Source organism: Pezoporus flaviventris, unplaced genomic scaffold, assembly GCF_033815535.1.
Source record: "Pezoporus flaviventris isolate CSIRO_AGI_PZ_B2104156 unplaced genomic scaffold, CSIRO_AGI_Pfla_v1 ptg000031l, whole genome shotgun sequence".
NCBI classification, from domain to species: domain Eukaryota; kingdom Metazoa; phylum Chordata; class Aves; order Psittaciformes; family Psittacidae; genus Pezoporus; species Pezoporus flaviventris.
The window spans coordinates 23563445-23581509 of record NW_026892579.1 but is presented as its reverse complement, the minus strand read 5'-3'; the positions used below and the strand labels follow the sequence as shown (position 1 = coordinate 23581509).

The 18065-nt window shown below is 40.5% G+C and overlaps 1 long non-coding RNA gene across 2 annotated transcripts; it reads left to right on the top strand.

The window, feature by feature from the left end:
* Positions 1 to 4905: 4905 nt before the first annotated feature.
* LOC133273435 (uncharacterized) lies at positions 4906 to 17666 on the top strand. 2 transcript variants are annotated; one of them, XR_009744797.1, is made up of 3 exons: positions 4906 to 5704; positions 7248 to 7531; positions 17505 to 17666. It is a non-coding gene; the product is annotated as an uncharacterized LOC133273435 (long non-coding RNA). The 2 variants fall into 2 exon arrangements; XR_009744796.1 differs by having other exon boundaries at positions 4913 to 5704; positions 7248 to 7423.
* Positions 17667 to 18065: the final 399 nt, after the last annotated feature.

Genomic DNA, 18065 nt, shown 5'->3' with positions numbered 1-18065 from the left:
CTGTGGGTGCTGCCTGCGAGGCAGGCAGGGCTGGAGCTGCTTGTCCCAGAGCTGCACCAGGGACTGGTGCTGCCTTGGCTGGAGGATCTGCATCCTGCCCAGGGAAGAGCTGTGCAGCAGTCATCTGCTTAGCCTGGATATTTAGTCAGGAGGGGATTGTTTTCTGTGGAGGCAAAGGAGATGTCAGATTCGGTTGCCAGAAATAGGTGACTGATACAAGCCCAGCTTGTATGGGGATGTTTTCTAGTATCAGTAGTTAAATGCATTGGAGGCAAAAAAGGTGAGATAAATCCTGTTTATAGCCTTTTACTTTGGCAAAGAAAAGTAAATTTGCTTTTCCTGTTTTTGGCTTCTTTCATATCTCTGTAAAAGGGGTTCAGTTATGGAGGTCGGAGTAAGTGCAAAAACTGGCATTAAATTCCCTTTATTTCCCATTTCATTCCCATGGGGATTTAGGGAGGAACTGCACCAGACAGCGCATTTGTCGGGGCTTTGGTCTTTATTTGAGCCCAGAAAGCTCTGTTTCTGCTTGATCCTGATGAGACTGATGTTGAGGAATTTGCCACCAGTGAAAAGGCCACTGAGCTTTTGGGGAGGGTGAGACTGCAAACGTTCACTGTTACTTCTGGATGAGAAAGGAAAACAGCATGCATGGTAGCCTTATTTAACCTGCACACTGCCCCTCAGACAGCCTGACATCAGGCCTGCCGCGATGGCAAAACAGTGCTGCTCTGAGTCTGCAAAAATAATCAGGATATTCTGCTGCGGCAGGGACTGGGGCCAAGCAGTGAAGACAATCTGCCTTTGAATGCAATCAAATGTGAGTTTCTGCTCCGGAGGCTGGAGGAAATGCCAGGAGGACAATTTAAGCACTAGCAGGACGTCTGGCCCCAGAGCAAGGCAACTTGCCAGCCTGCGTCGACTCGCTTGGCCACTGCCGCCTGCCTCCCTCTGAGGAAGTGCTGTAACGTCTTAAGAAGGTTTGTCAACCGAGACCTTTGGTCGTCCACTATTTAAAAGATACCCAAACTGTTACGGTGGCTGCTATAGCTAATGGTAAAATTCACAGCAAATTCTAACCAATATAATGATTTAGCTTGAATTATCTGGACCAAAGAGTAATGGGGAAATGTTAATCATCACTGTTATCATATTTATTCATGGTTTAAAATACTTTCAGGACAGATTCAGTTTCTTTTTCAAGCTGAAGAAAAGAAGGTTTACAAATACTGCAGCTGAGCATCTGTTAGACCTCTTGCCAGTCTCTGTCCAAACTTGGATCCAAACACTTTTCACTGTCAAGGTAAAATTCCCAGCTGCAGCAGTGCTGGAAATTTGCTCTTCATTCATTTTTCCTCTAGTTCCAGGAATGAAATAACACTATCAAAAATGCATCAAAACAACCCTGGAAAAATATTTGCTGTCGTACAGAATGCAGGAGATAAGAAGACTCACAAGTCACAGCAGTTTCTGTGCATATGTCCTCAAATCAAATGTGTATGTTATTTCTTCCAGACTAATTTTTCTACAACAGTTGAACTACCACATCATTTGCTATAATGTCTCTGTGTTTTTTTCTAAGAAAGACAGCTCTTGTTTGTACTCTCCTTTGAAGCAGGGAACAGTAACTCTTACACGTGATGGGATTTATTGTCCCAGCTGCTCTTAAACAACACAGGCTTATAGTCAAATCAGTCTGACAAATAAAATTATTAGTTAAACCAATATGAGCATGAAAGAAACTCAGTGAAACTTCTCATCAGTATTTCACAGTCTCCTACCTGAATAAAGCTCTTTTGCTCAGACTTTGTGAACAGCTGGGTCCATATATATTTTACAACCCCAGCATTAAATATATTATGTCTTTCAAGCAAAGAGCTGGATGAAGTAAAGGCAATTGAATACTGGATTGTTGGTGTTTGTAGTAGGAATAGACCAAAGCAGCTGGTCAGAGCCATCCTTGAGTTTGTTTCTCAGTGAGCAGAGCAGCCCTTGTTTCAGCTGTGCTTGGGGCTCGCTGCCTGGGGTTTTGATGCAGGGGATGGCAGGCAGCTCTCATTCCCATCAGCCTCTCTCCAATCGTATACCCAGGCACTCTGGTCTTCTGATTCATGGCCTGTGCTGTTGGAAACTGGGTTGCTGAACCACCACCACAGCTGGATGTCATTGCTGGTGTCATTTTCCTGGTACACAGAGGGACTTGCTGCTTTTTCAGTCATTCAGGGATAACCATTACTAGTCTGTTCTGTCAGGCACAAAGATATCTCACTAGCTCAGCAGATCAAGACAGTATATACTGACAGTCAGTTATAGCCCCCATTTTAGAGCTGAGGATGAAGATAAGGAGGGTTTTCCTGCCAGCCCACATCATGGTTGGTAGCAGACCTCCCAGCCCTTTATCTTCCAGCTCTGCTGACTTTTCTCCCTTTCCCTTGCCTAGTCTCCCCTGTGGTTTAACACAGCAAAATGCCCACTGGAAAACAAAAAAAACCAAACTATTCCTGTTCACGATGTCAGGGAAGCTGAGCTTCACTCTGATGGCACGTGTTGGGATCCTCTCCAGGGGTGGCTGTAGGGGTGGTCCAGCCTTGCCCCAGTGGGGTGGCTGGGGGGCTCAGATAATCCCCTCCTAGAGAAGGGCTTTGAGAGGGAAAGCCCTTTAGAAAGCAAAGAGATTAATCACATCTGGAGGGTGAAGGAGAATGGCAGATCAGTAGCACAGAACAAAGGGAAAAGAAACTGAGCACCTGGGGAAGGGACTGGGAGGGAGAAACAGAGGATTTAATTTCTTTGTGTCTTTCTTGGGTAAAGCAGATATCCAGGGAATGCTGTGCCCTGGCCCTGCTCTGCCACACACCATCTGCTGAGAAATGGGTTTCATCATCCTGCTCTGCCCATGAACATCTCCCGGAGGGATAAATCCTCACCTTTTCACAGGCACCCAGGCTGGGAGTTGTGTCCTCGGTCCAAACTGAAAGGACATTAACTAAGATTGCTTGTGGGTGTAAGCAAAGGCAAACCATCAGTTGTACAACTGTGACTCCTCTGTGCAGAGCAGACCTTTGCTCTGTTTCCCTGAACCATCCAAGAGGAAGATTTACAAGTGGAGCAGCAATGGATGTCTCACAGGGACAGAGATCAGGGATGTAGCTGCTTGGAAAATTTCAATGCAAAACTGAAAAAAAATAAAATTTAATCAAAAAAAGAAAACTGCAGGTTAGGTTTCAGCCAAAAATATTAAATGTTGAGGGGAAATGCTTCGAAATGGCAAGTGATTAAAGAATTGTGGTTTCCTATGAAAAAAGCAAGAGAAAAATTTCCAGGAAAGTTTTTGCCTAGTCAAAAATGTTCTTTTCCATTAAAAAAAACCAAACACAAAACCCCACAAACCAAACAAAACTAACAAAGAAAAGAAAAGATTGTATCAATTTCTTCGCAGTCCTGGTTAGGCCCAGCATTCCTAAGAGGACCATATCCACTAGATGTCAGTCTATTTCCATGCAATGAAAACAAATGAGCCAGAAACGTCTCAGGAGTTTTCCAGGATGAGGATATTTCCACTGAGCTGTCTTCTGTCAAAGATGTTGCCAATAACTCCTTAATTTCTATAAAATTCCTCAGCTTTGGATTTCCAGAGTTTTTCAGAGCCATTGCAACACATTCCATGGACTATGCCAGCCAGATAATTTTCCACTACCACATCTAACCCCCATCTGACCTTTGATTCACCAGATCTTTAAAACATTTTAAGCAATATCTGAATAGCACATAAAAAGAGTTTAATCCCCCCTAACTCCTCCACTCCTCACACCTCCCCCTTCAGCTCATGATGTTACTGATTTTACAGAGACAGAGAAACAAGCACCTTATCTAGCTGAGGTGTGTGTATGCAGCAGCAGATGTCTTTCTGCAATATTTTACACAGCTGAAGTAAACGTCTTTCTCCCTGATACCAACATGTGAAGACAAATGGGGTGTATTCCATGAAACATGGCCTTTAACAACATGTCTGTGATTGTCCTGCTCTCAAAAATCATTCATTTTGGGCTGCAGGTGTTCCAAGCAAAGGCCAAAAAACCAAAGGTAATGCCTACAGAAAAGGATATTCTTCCTACCACATGTGACAAATGCTGTGATACTGTAAATTTCTGACATTGACTTTCACTGCTGAGTTGACTTCTGTGGAATTTATGGCAATTGTATCACAAGAAAATGTGGCCATCAGTTTCTAAAGGCTTTGGTCTGGATTCTTTCAGTGTATTCTGCTGCTTGTATCTTCATCAGTATTGCTTGAGCCTTCTTCAGTATTGATTCTGTTCCAACAAAAATACACAGGATTTACCTGTGGCATGGAATGCAATAAGAGAAATTATCTAGACCCCAGATTAGAATGGTACTTTATCCCTAGCTGCAAATATATGATATTAGGAGGCGTGTCCTTGCAATCACCCTGCTGAATTAGAACCTGAATTTTCAGAAGATTGAGATTCCCATTCACATACACATGTGACCACGATAACAAGGGTAGTTAAGGTTTGGAGGGAGCCAGCTCTTTTGAATAGCACACAGAAAACACCTGGTCAATATTGTATAAATCTGCCACGACGTGTGTGTTGAAGCCTTTTCCTGGTGATCAGTTGTGATTTCTTCACATTTAGATGAAACTGTGAATTAAAAAAAGTCATATTTAATTTTTTTTTTCCTGAAAAAGTTTTTTTTTTGGTACAAGTAATTTGCAGCCAGTACTTGCTGCTGAACTTCATAGGCTTGCATAGCTCCTACACTTTTAATACTGGATTATTTGGAGACAGATAATCACTTGGCAAGAGAAAAAAATGTGTGTATCAGATTTGGGTTTGCAAGATATGGACAAAATAGGAAAGAAAAAAGAGCCCCCTCAGTCATAAAACTTCAAACCCTCACCTTTCTTGCAGAGTGAAACTTGAGAAATGTACCTCCTCATATTAAATACCCTCCTGTTCTGCTAGGAGGTGGGCCTCAAGACATGCTTCATAATAATGGTTCTGGGAGAGACCAAGGGAAGTTTTCTGGGGGCCAGCGCTCACGCTGGTAATGAAAGGAACACGTTGAATTACAAATACTGATGCCTCATCTTTCCCGAGAAGATGCTGTGACTGAGCTGTACAAATCAAACCTTTATTTCTAAGAGAAGTGGCTGGTATAAGAGAGAGGTGTAAATAGGTAGTTAGTAAGTTGAGTGTCTTGGTCTTGACCGAAGGTTAGTGCCAAGAAAATTGTCAGTAATGAGACCCAAGGAGCCATGCATGTGTAGCTCACTCAAAAGGAGCCTAAAGAAATCAGCAGCAAAAGTCTGGGGGAAAGCGCTATCTAGATACATGTTCTGACTTGCAGGCGCTATTTCCAGCCACATTTGGCTTTCATTTACAAATCCTGCTTTGCACATGGGGTCTGTCTCACAGGTGTAGTGTGTTCCAGACAGCAGAGATCAAACAAAATTGGATAAATCTGCCTATTGAGACTTAACACATGATGTGTGCTGGAAGATATGATACAACACCTTTGGTTCTCTGTAGTTATTCATGAGTTGGAACATACTCTTATTTAAAGAGGTTCACTGAAAAAACTGTTTTTTTACTTTGTTCTAGCCTAACACTTGCCTTCAAACAACTGGGGGGGATTTTCCCTGTAGCAGCAACAGTTTATATGAGCTGTGACCTCTCAGGTAGGTCCTCTTTGTTTTTCAGCTAGTCCAGGATCTTTAGTCTGTCTGCTGGTGCTAATTATTTCTCTTGGGTCTTTGGGAACACAGTAATCAAGCAGTTAAAACAACAAAAGAGACAACCCAGCCCTGCTCTATCCCTGTGTCATTCTGCTGTTTCATGAGCCCTAGATTAGAGGGTTAATCGAAAGCTTTAACTCTTCTCACATAATAGTCCAGGTGCCTTTAACAGTTGGGGAATAACAATGATTTTGGCTTCAAATTTGTTCAACTTGCTGCAAAGTCACATTTCCTTTCAGCTAGATAGCAAGTTTAGGCTTTGCATATAAAATCATCTGGGAGAAGACATTCTCAACACAGATATTTTGGGCTCTTCCTTTGACCAAAAATGTATTGCTTCCTTTCACATAATTTTCTTTCTGGATTTGGTTCCAGGGTTAGGAAGTACAGAAAAGTTTACTCTATTCTGAAAATACTGCTCAGTAACAACAACAGAAAAGAATCCAAGGCTCTTGTAATTTTTTTTCACCACTCACTGGAAAGAATCTGCTAGAAAACGTGTTGCTAATAATTGCTGTATGTAAGCTGTCTTGGGGATTTATTCTGAAACCCCTTTCCCTGAAGAGTGTCCTTAAAATAATAGGAAGGCTTATATGTTCCCACAGTCCTAGAAACTATGTAGTGTGGGTTTTACCTCAGGCTAAGGCTGCATCAGCTTAGTTGAAGGAATAATGGCTGGGTGAAGATCTTTCTTTGAAGGACCCACAGTAGTTTTGTAGACTGTGAATGAAGAGATGAACCATCATCGTATTCTTGTACAGAAACTCAAGAAGTGTTTCAACCCAGGGATTCATTTAAAAATGTCTCTGTTGTGGAAGGATTATCTGGGACAAGCACTGGGAGGTGGAGGAAAGACTGAGCAAAGACTAAGAGAAAACTACTGCAAATGGTAGCAGTAGGTCTCCAAAACATTAGTACAAAGCCTGCAATGGTAAAAGTGGTCCAGAAATGAAACTCGAGGTATAGTACTACTTTTGCAATGAGGAAAAGCGGCTGGTTGAAAGGTAATCAAAAGTGACTAAAAAAAGGAACAAGTTTTAATAAATCTAGGGAGGCATCTGTGAAGAGGAAAATTTGTGTCTTCTGACAGAAATGTCAAGTCTACAGCAGATTGTTTCTCTCCAGTCTTGAAACCAGTCTTGAAAATGACAATTTGGAAATGTCACACACCAGCAGACAACTTGAATGAAGTTACTGGCTCAGCAGTTAAAATGCTGATTTACAAAGCCCCAAGAATGGTACCTGCTCCATAAGGGAAGATGGAGACGAACTCCACTGCCCCAAGATGCTGCATCTTGACTTGGTGTGATAAACTGGGAGACCAAGAGTAATCAAGTAGGCTCCTAAAGGAGAAGCTGTTGGCCATCAGACCCTCTTTTTGAGGCCAGGAAAACCTAACTCAGAACTGTCCCTTAGAAACACACAGATGACTGGGTACCATCCTAGGATGCATAATCTTTACTTTGCTGCATTATGAATTTTTTAGGAGCTGTGAGACTTGTTTGGGCACTCCAGAAAGTGCTGTCATAGTGCCAGGACCAGACCTCAGGGCTGTCTGAAATGTTGAGATGGGCTGTCAGAAGACTGTAAATACAATGTCCAGACCCCTAAAGACTGGATAGATGTGGTTATACTGCTGCAGTAAATGCTGCCCTTCCGCAGGTGATCAAACCTAGAATCTGGATAAACAAAGTAATGCACAAGTGTGCTAGAGGGGAAAGCAGCTACAACAAGCAGCAGTTTCTCAGATCAACTCCGGAAAGAAAACCAGTAAAAAGGATGCATAAAACAAAAGGTATAGTAAAAAGATGAGAGATGGATGGAAAAACAGAGATGGTATCACTGGAGAAGCTGCTGACAAAGATGATATTGAAACACTTGATCGGCTCAAGTAGATCCAAAGTGTCATACTTGCACTGCTCAGCTCATCCATGGTAACAGAGGAGAGTGCAGAAAACAGGGAGAGTGGGGAAACGTGGTGACAGCACTCTCCAGAAGAGCTGGACAGATTAATACTACGAATTGGTGCTACCTGAGGCTAGGGAAATGCCAGGCACCTGCAGGTAGACACTGGTACTGCAGACTACGAGGACAGAAAGGAGAGGTGAGGGAGTGGAGTGGAACATTTTATGCAGAAGCAATAATACACTACTAAGACCTTAACTACAAACCCCCTTTGAATCAATTTACTGAGAAAAGGAGGTAGAAGTATCTGGATAGATGTTTAAGAATTTTAAACAGGTTGCTCTGTCAGGACAATCTGCTGGAAAGAAACAAGAAAAGAGCTGACTAGCAGTAAGCTTCTGTTGAAGTCAGGCTGAGAGGGAAAGTTTCTGTGTCTGAACATCAAGATGTAAGACGAAGTTGAGAGATTTACACTGTTCTTGCCCTAAGCAGTGTTTGGCAGACTAAATATGATTCCTCTTCAAGGTACAAATTTAAGTTAGCATTTAGGTCTAGAGTATGGCCTAAAAGGAGGTGTGTAGTATCCGTATTACTGATTATCCATATTAATTGTGTTTAAGTGTTTAAGGCTATGCTGGATGAGGCTTTGAGCAGCCTGTTCTAGTGGAAGGTGTCTCTGCCCATGGCAGTGGGGTTGGAACTAAATTATCTTTAAGGTCCCTTCTGACCTGAACCATTCTGTGATTCTATGATTATCATTTGATAATTGTACTTTGGGGCAATATAGAGTTTAAGGATGAGTTTTCCACTGCCAGAGCAATGTTTAGCAAGGTTTTATGACCAACATTTCAGGAATCAACTTTTCCTCCTGAGATTTTTCAGAATGGGAGATTTTGACACAAGCTCTAAGAAGGTCACAAAAAGAAATGAATGGAATTGTTTTGCCCATATAAAAATAACTGGGAAACGCCAAAATTCATCATTATTGGCAGCCTCAGGGCACACTGCTGCAAGTCAGTGTTGCTGGGACAGTGCAGGAGGTTTGGACCATGTCTGCTTGCAATTTGCCAAGTTCTCATTGTTGCTTATTCATTTCTCACTTTCCAGCATAATAAAGTCAACGTTTTTCATATTTGGATGGCAAAGTCCAGCTGAGTTAATTAAATCAGAAGTGAGCAGGATACCAAGTGATTTCATAGAGTGTGTCAGTTGTGTTTCTTATGCAGGAGATTTTCTCAGTATGCTCTGTTTGGAACATGGAAGAAAAATGAAAATGTCATAGTATTTCTCCCCCATTTTTAGTGTGCATGACGAGTAATGCCCTTCTGACTGTGCCATCTTTGTCAGGAGAGATTGGCAGCTCCTCCCAAGCTCTGTGCCCAACTGGATAAGTCACAGAAGAACAGCCTTAGGCTTCAGACCGCCATCCAAATTGGTGGAGTTTGACAAGTTATTACATGTCATCTGAGCCACAGTAATTCCATGGATGTGCTTTAAGCATGTGGCAAATCTAAGTTACTGTACTATAGCTTTAGATGCTTCCACTGCAGGCTAAGATAATCTGTAGCATTCAATTAAGAGTTATATTCTGTACTTGCTTTGCTGGGAGAGTTACAATACAAAGAGAACAGGGATTTTGCATCTGGGCTACACATATGATATGGCTATGCAATGGTTATGAAATAAGCTTTCTACAGTTCAAGACTAGGGACGGACTAGGTCAAACTTTGCCTTCAGTATGTTTTGACCTTTATTTGCCCAGAGAGCTGAATAGCTCTAAGCTGTCCTCCTTTCTGCTTCCAGCTGTGTCTGTTTTCCTCTCACACCTGTATATAACATTGTTTGGTCAGACTTAGTGAGGACTGACAGTAGCTGGTAAATAACTGTGATAGAGAGATTTCGTAGTAAGGAGGCTGCCTCTCCAGGAACTGCTACAAAGGTGATATGCTTCACAAAAACTATGAGCAAAGCCAAGAAAGGAAGAGTTTATTTTGCTCAGGACAAGGATAGCAGGATTTGAACCCTACAAACTTAAATTTGCTCTTTCCTTTTTTGTTTTGTTAACAGCATTTTCTTGCCAGGTGCCTACATTTTCAAAGTGATATTATTCAGTGAATCTCATTGTATAAGAAATGAAAAGTGCCTTAGACTTTTGTCTGTGATAGTGAGATGCAGAACTTGGCAAAAATGAAATTTGCTTTTCTTGCCGTTAGGGATATAACAAAGTTACTTTTTAGGTCTGTACTCTCATTAGTTTTTGGATTTATTTATTCATCAACAAATATATAGTACAAGCCATTTTTATTAAGAACAGCAGTGTCAGGCTCTCACAACATGACTTCATGAGAATTCAATGAGGTCAAAACACAGCAAGTAGCTAACTGATTCCCTCAGGTAGCATTAAAGGAGAGGAAACTGAACTGCCCACATGCACAAGACTGCTTTCCATGGATTTTCCATTAAATGTTCTGTCAGTTTGCTGAAGTTTTCTTTACTTGTTGAAAGCAGCCAAACTAATATTACAGAAAAGAGTAGTTAGAAGTGAGAGAATAGTACTCTGGGAGTTTCCTTCAGATTTGGGAATTTCTCTGTAGTTTTTTTCCAGATTCCCAGCCAACCACAGGATAAACTGATACCTACCTCAGTGCTGTACACAGTGTTGTAATGTCTTGCAAGACCAGAAAAAAAATGTTTTTGTGACATGCTGAATTTTTTTTTCTAGTTTTTAGCTTTTTTTGTCTTAAATCTATATTGTAAATAGTGCTAGAGGAATGAAGTCAGTGTGGGATCAGTTTAGAGAATGATTGCTACTAGTGTGTAATACTAGGCATCGAAAAGAATGAGTGTGGATGTCTGAAAATACCCAAAGGGAAACCTTTGAGTACCCACCGCAGTTACGTTTAAAATACACTTTTAGTCTCCAGTCACTTGGTGGTGCTCTTGAGTTGTATTTCAGCTTTGAAACAGATAATGTGCAGAAAGGAATACGTTACTCAATTGTTCTTCCATTTTCACTCCTCTCTCATCTGAATACTGAATTTAGGGTAGGGTCCCACTGCACACTCCTGAGCTCTTTCTTAGGACCCTCCTGCATAGACTCGCTGTGAGTTCTTCTATGCCAGAAATTATTAGACCAGGAGGGGGGATGCATCTCACTATTTCCAGCCACCTAAAAATATCCACTGAAAATTAGTTGTCCAGGCTCTCTTCACTGCTGCTATAGAGGCAGAGGCCCTTCCATGAAGTACTTCATCTCAACTCGCCATAAGCCAGGCAGCAGTTCTCCTTTGACCAAGGAGGAAGCCTACACGGGTATGATTGTACTAGATTCCTATTTTTTTTTTCTTTTTTGTTCCTCTTCCTAAATTTCTTCTTTTGTTATTTGTCCGTGTGTGCTAATACAGCCCGATGTTGCATTCAAACCACAGCCAAGCTGTCATCTCTCTGAGATAAGCAGAGCTTGTCATGTTATAGGAACCAGCATGAGGTGTATGACCAAATGTTTAGAAATTCTACAGTATCTCAACTGTAACAGGAGTCCAAAGAGCTAAACCATACCTTGAAACGATGCTAAAAGCAGCCGCATCAGCTCTGCCCTGGTATTTCCAGGACTTCTGTTCATGGCAGCCCTCTGTGGATTCACTGTGGAGCTAAGTCTTCTGAAACTGCAGTTATAGAATCATAGAATAGTTAGGGTTGGAAAGGACCTTAGGATCATCAAGTTCCAACCCCCTGCCATGGGCAGGGATACCTCACAGTAGACCATGTCACCCAAGACTCCACCCAACTTGCCCTTGAACACTGCCAGGGATGCTGAAAATCTGGTCCTGGCACTATTCTGACACATCGCTGCTCACCTGAAACACTTCAGCAAGGTTATTAGACTGATAAAATGATTTAGTCAATTCTGACTTGTATACAAGGACAGAGAAGCCAGTCACAATGTATTTTTCAGCATATATATCTTTCTGTAACAACTTTTTGCTCAGATGGTATGATCTCCAACATGTTGACTTCTTGGATGTCACAAAAAAATTACTGTAAAACAAAAATTACTGTAAAGCATACATACTTACATATGTGTGTTATGTTTTGTGTTTTAATAGCGTGTAACAAAGGAAGACACCTTTGTGATGCCAGAAAATATATCTTAAATAACTCATGTTTATAAGAAAATAGCTGCAAGTTATGGTACTGATGATTTTGTATTTATGGGAACTCAGTGGGAAGTGAGTGGCTTCTAATCCAGGCTCAAATAGGGAGGCTTTTTTAATGGCAATGTCTTTCCTCTGCAAAGTGCATGCTTTAAAGGTTTGAGTTAGATTCTTTGGCCCCATGATCTGACTAATCAGACAGCTTAGAATTTGCAGACATTGTATCAGCATTTGTTTTCCTTAAATTCTGGGTATGTTGATGTGCCATTTGTCTAGGTGTGATTTTTCAGTTAGTTCTTGATCAGCAGCAATTTGAATGTGATGCAGCAGACCCCATCTGGACCTAACGCTGAATTTGTGTTGCTGGGAGATTTCAAGTAAATGTTATTGGAAAGTTTTATTATCTGCTGGGAATACCAACAAGGAAAGTCAATTAATGTCAAACAGTATTTTCACACTGCCATACCCTGAGGGTTGCTAAACCCTGGTCAGCTCTATGAAGATGTAATGGAAACAGAGTGCAGTTAAAGTTGAAAAAACTACTGAAGAGCTGATTACACTCCATCCATCACATGTATCTGAGGAATTTTGTTCTTAGAGATAAAAAGGTGCTCTATGGGCAGCTTGCCAGGCAATCACAACCTCCTGTGGCCCAGGGGTTGATGGCTGAGCCACTCCTACTGTCAAGTGATGCTCATCTGAACTTGGACTACGTTTTTTCCTTCCCACTCTGCAGTGCATTGATTGGTGCTGCTGGCAGATTTGCCACTGCGGTATTTCCCCCCTCTTCTCGCATAGAACAGATTGTCCTGTTGCAGCAACAAAAGGACCATAGCAGTTTTATCTCACTCTAGGAACAGGAAGCAAAATAAAGAATCCTACCAGACTGTTCATAAGCTTTCAAAACCAAAATGCACAAGGGTCAGAGTTCTCCGCCTGTGTGCTCCATCTATGGAAAGAAACAATTCATTGTTGAACCAGTGAATTCCTCTCCAGCAGATTTCTCAAGCACTATAAGGAGTCTGATACATTGAATGAGACATCTATGTTGAAGAGCTGAAGAAATGCTTACTCCTATTTTGCCTCAATCTGGGCTTTTTTTTTTTTCCTTTGTATTTGTTTTTCAAGAAAGGAAAACATTCTCAGTAGCTGTCAGCCTGATATCTGTAAAATGTTCTGCTTTCTCTGAATGACCACAGGAAAAAGTCTGAAGTTGAATGTTTTCTGGAAGTTGCATGAATTATATGAATTACTAGTCCTACCAAAAAATATTTGTATAAACAAGGAAGAACATATGTTTCCTATTTGATGTAAAATACAGTTTTCTTACAAAGAAACAGAAAACATTGAATTCCGTACAACAGAAGAAATAGTAATTCAGAATAGTTTTAATGTATATTGCCACAGCCTGTCAGTCACTGATGATGCTTGCCACTCCTTCCACCTGTTATTTTTTTCTATTTCATGCAAAACCACACTTTGCAAGAAAAGGGATTTTATGTCAGGACTCGATTAATAACTGAATGTAAGTGATGTTTATTAGCTACCAGGTTTATCAACTATCCAGTATTAGCCATTTCTGGGCAGAATGTGTGCCTTTGAAATGTAGATGATTGTTTTTGCAATAGTAACTTATTCACAGGATCCTCCATTTTAAATACAGCTTATGCTGCAAACAACATAGTGAAATACATACAAATGATTTCAGCAACCTCAGAATTTAAGATTACTTGTAGATCTTATGTTGTTTATAGACTAAATGCTGTGAACAAACACCATTTTACTATATTCTAAACAATATCTATGTGATCTGTCAATAAAATTTAACTGATGCATCCAGGTAGGATACATCTTGCTGAAAGATAGTTAAGTGATATTTCTTAGGTTGGACTTTCCTAAACTTGAGTGGTATCAGTGAATACCATGGAAGGTTCTGCAAATTTCTTTTTTGGTTCTGCAGAAAACTTCATAGTTTGAGTCAAGCTTGGTATGGGTGGAATGGGAATGAATCGATAAAATGTTTTTTTACAATAACTTCTGGCTCATCAGTCTTCTTGTGATTTCTACACCACAAAAAAACATTGATTGGTGCTTAATGATCTGAAGAGTATATGAGCCTAGGTACAGTTATATCTGACTTAAGAGATTTTTTTAGTCATCTGGGAATCAGACTGTGTGGATTTCATTCTTGGCTTGCTGAGTGATTTTAGGCGTATTCCCCATGTGCACAAATGAAGGGTCACTGGGGTTATGGTTAAACTGTGGAGCTTGGGGTATTTCATAGCTCCCAGCAGCAGCTAAACACCACTTGTGATCCAGCTCCATTTAGCACAAGGTCTGCATGAATGGTGGCTTTCCATTGGAACTGGTCACTTGGTAGGGAGCTATGGATGACGGAGGCCAGGGTTTTAAGGCATTGGGGTGTGCTAAATACGTTAGGACTGGAGCCCAGACAACCCAATTCTCTGCACAAATGAATTTCTGAAATCAAATAAATAGCATTCTTTGAGCTGCTATTTAATAATTGTTAATGACAGATCTGCTTAATAGCTTGGAATATGCTATGCAGTCACTGAAATGTGTAATTTTCTGTCAAGCCAGGAGCTAATTGATGCAGAAGACCAGATATAGTCTGTAGTTACCTATGCTTCAGTTCCCGTCTCTTTTGTTTGTATGCTGTGGTGTCTTAGAGCTAGCTAGGTCTAATGGAACCACAAAGCTGCTGGGCACTGAGGATGACCTGGGGAAAGGGAATGAGATGCTGACTGAGAAGCACAGATTCCTGAAAAGGTGTTAAAGGGGTCAAAGAACAGTGGGTAGACGGTAGGAAAATAAATGCCTTGAAAAGGTAGCTATGTTAAGAACTAATGTGGCACAGGGTGTTCCTACCAAGCAGAGGGAGATCTGATTGGAAGACCTCAGCAAACCTGGGAGTATCATCTCATGTTCCACTGGGTCAGTTTGCCCCAGGGTCCCTCGCAATAGAGCATTGGGACGCAGTGACCTGGCTGCAGTGATGTGGACTCAAAGATATTTCCATGAGACTGACCCTATCTTTTGCAATTACTGAATGATGACCCTGAACATAAATTTGCATGATTAGTGGGTCATTTTAACCTTCACTTTGTTTTCTGGAGAGCTGCTACCCAGCTGAACTTCTGTGCCTAGACAAGCACATAACAGGGCTCTTACTGAGCTGCATAGTATTTTTTTTAATGTCAACTCTTAATTTTGTGAAGATCAATCAGACTTCCCATTCTGCCCATCCCAAAGTTGACTCCAGCATTCTTGTGCCTTCCCTGCTCTTCTTTACTCCAGCATCACTTGCAGTTTCAGTGGCAGTTCTCTCTGTGATTGAGATCCTAAGGGTAACAACTGTAGATCAAGCAGAGGTTCCTCTGGATGCTCCTTGAGGTTTCCAGCTTGGCAATTATTCTCTGATAATTTAGTCTCTAGGCACATTTATATGAGAAAATTAAGCATGCCAGGAAATGGTCCTGGAACCGAGACTCAATCATTTGTGATATTTATGAACTGTTAGAACAGTCATGGCTGCGATTTTGGTGCAAGCCAGCTAACATTTTCTATAGCAATATTTGAGCATGGGTGAGGTTGACATGGACCAGAGACCACGTAGGCTGAGCAAGAGGCACCTTGTATGGTCACCATGTATGGAGGGGAAGAAAATTAAACAATGTGGACATAGGATGGTCTGTGCTAGAAAATGGGTCTAAGCATAGTTTAGTTCACTTGTAGGTTTGTATTGTTTGGATCTAGGCTTTTCATTGTAGTTGCAGATTATTATTATTTTTTAAAATATTTTGTGCATTAGTTTTTTATTTCTAATTTATGAAAACATGATGTGGGACAATGCCAGAAAGTGTGTTGATATTAAGTGGCACAACACTGTGTTTCCTTATTGATAAGGCCCAAACTTCTTTTGCAGAAGGAAATTAGATGGATTTGCCATAATATATTGACTGTGACTTCCCTCCTTGCTATTTTCTAAATGTTTTCAAATAACATGGATTTTCATTCTAGTACTCACCTGGGCTTAGGCTGGCTGACCTGTAATTCTGTAACTGCCATTTACCTCATTTTTCCAATGGGAGACCCTTGAATTTCCTTTGCCAGCCTTCTGAAACCTCATCTATCCTCCATGAACTCTTCAAGGTGGTGGTTTTGAAATGGTGTTGGAGTGTATCTCATCAAACCAACTTTTATCACCGCTCTTTCATCTTCTATTTCCCTGCTCTAAACTGAATTCTTGCTCTCTTCTCTCTTGCAGTAATACCATTATCTACTTTGAACACTTTAATGTCGTTGTAAGCTTTCTTTTTCCACCAAGCAGGGACCTATTCTTTGAAAAGTGTTCAGATACTACCGTGAAATGAGACACAACTTTAATAAAATATTCTGTTGGGCTCTAGGAAAGTAAGGCATTCACATGTCTATAACCCCGGAATATAACCTGCATTTTGTTAGTTGTTAAATACGTTTATGTGAGACATTTGAGCAAATGTGGGAATGAGTTGTGTCAAAAGCTTAAAAACTCTTTTGTTCGCTATAATGATTCTTTTACCTTTAGCACTTGTTACACTGTTTAACTTAGGAAGGAATGGCTTATGCATGCACACATGGCAAAGCATACAGAAAACCACTTTATTATTTGTCAAAACTTGTGCTGAACTATTTGAGACAGTATTATGCGGACTTTCTTTTTTAGGGAGTCATATGGGTGGCTAGTTTGGTAATGGAATTGGCAAAGATGATGTTGGCTAAGTGGTTGGATCAAGAGCTTTGATGTAATAAAGCACTTTCAAGGCTTTTTCTACAGTGTTTTGGACAGTCAGGAGATCAGCTATCACTGTTCCATTATGTTAGTCCCCGTGGATATTGCATGCTGATACCCACCAAGTTGCTTAAGTTCATTAACTTCCAAGAACTTATAATCTAACTAACACAATTATTTTTTTTATTTAATTCTGGATTAGATTTATTAATTAGTCTTGCATAGATTTAGAAATTCTACATATTTCATGTTTATTTCTGGTAGGAATGTGAGAATGCTTCTGAGTCTTAATGGAAATGTAAAAGACAATTTAATTTCGATTGAAAAATTTTGTTTTCAAATGGACTCTAGTTAAAAGCGTTTTAATAACATGGTTACTGGTAGAATAATCACAGAACTTTATCTTTGCTCTAGGCACAGTCTGCCCACTGAGACATGATGTATTCATCATCTGTTCTCATTTGTAGAATATATTTCATTATAGTCTGATATTTCCTAAATTTTCTGACCTGGTATTCTGGAATACCGTATTTGTAGAATTAGAATACTATCATTGCAAAGTAACTATCACATTTTCTGGAAAAATCCAATAGTTCATCCTGGACATTGAATACATAAACATTGTTATGACACTGATGTTTCCACTCTACCAGCAGAATTTCTAGCAATTTACTGACTTCTGTTATTAACATATGGTAAAAAAAGGTAAAACGTTTTATCAAAAGGTCGGTCAGTGGTATTTAAGAGACTGATCAATCTCTCAGGGTAGAATTCATCTGAGACTGAGACAGATTTAGATCTGTAAATATAGGTGCTTGGGAGGTCCTGTTGTGGAGTCAGTGGTGCTTGGAGGTTAGTCACTGACATCTTAATTTGATTGCCTTAACTTAAGGTGTCTACCACTATTTGAGGGACCTCAGGATGTAGCAGACATTCACACAGTACATCCACAAGACAACACCCCTTTGGAAGACCTGGGTCCTTCTGGAGTGGCAAATTAAGGTGCAGCAGGATGCCTTGCTGAACATTATACAAAAAGCAGTATGTGTCTAATTTCAGGCAAATATGGATCAACCCCTTGACATTTACTTTGGGACACAATGAATGGTTCTACAGGCTTCACTGACTGGGTTGTCCAGAACACTGCTGTCGGTGGAAACCTTACACATCTGGCTTGCCAATGGATGCCTGCACGTAAACATCTGAATTTAAGTATTTGAATCTGAAGCCAAGTTCCCGTGTGGTGCAGGAACCGAGTATTTACAAACAACTTGGAATATTACGCATATGAAATCCTTTTAGATGGAACAAAATAAAATAATTCCATGTTTTAAAAAATATTTCTGTGAAATTAATGGAATACTGTTAGGAAAATATATTTTTTTTAATTCTTTATCTTACATCTGTACAATTCTTGTTTTCTTCAGTGGCTAGACACATACCCTCTTCCCTA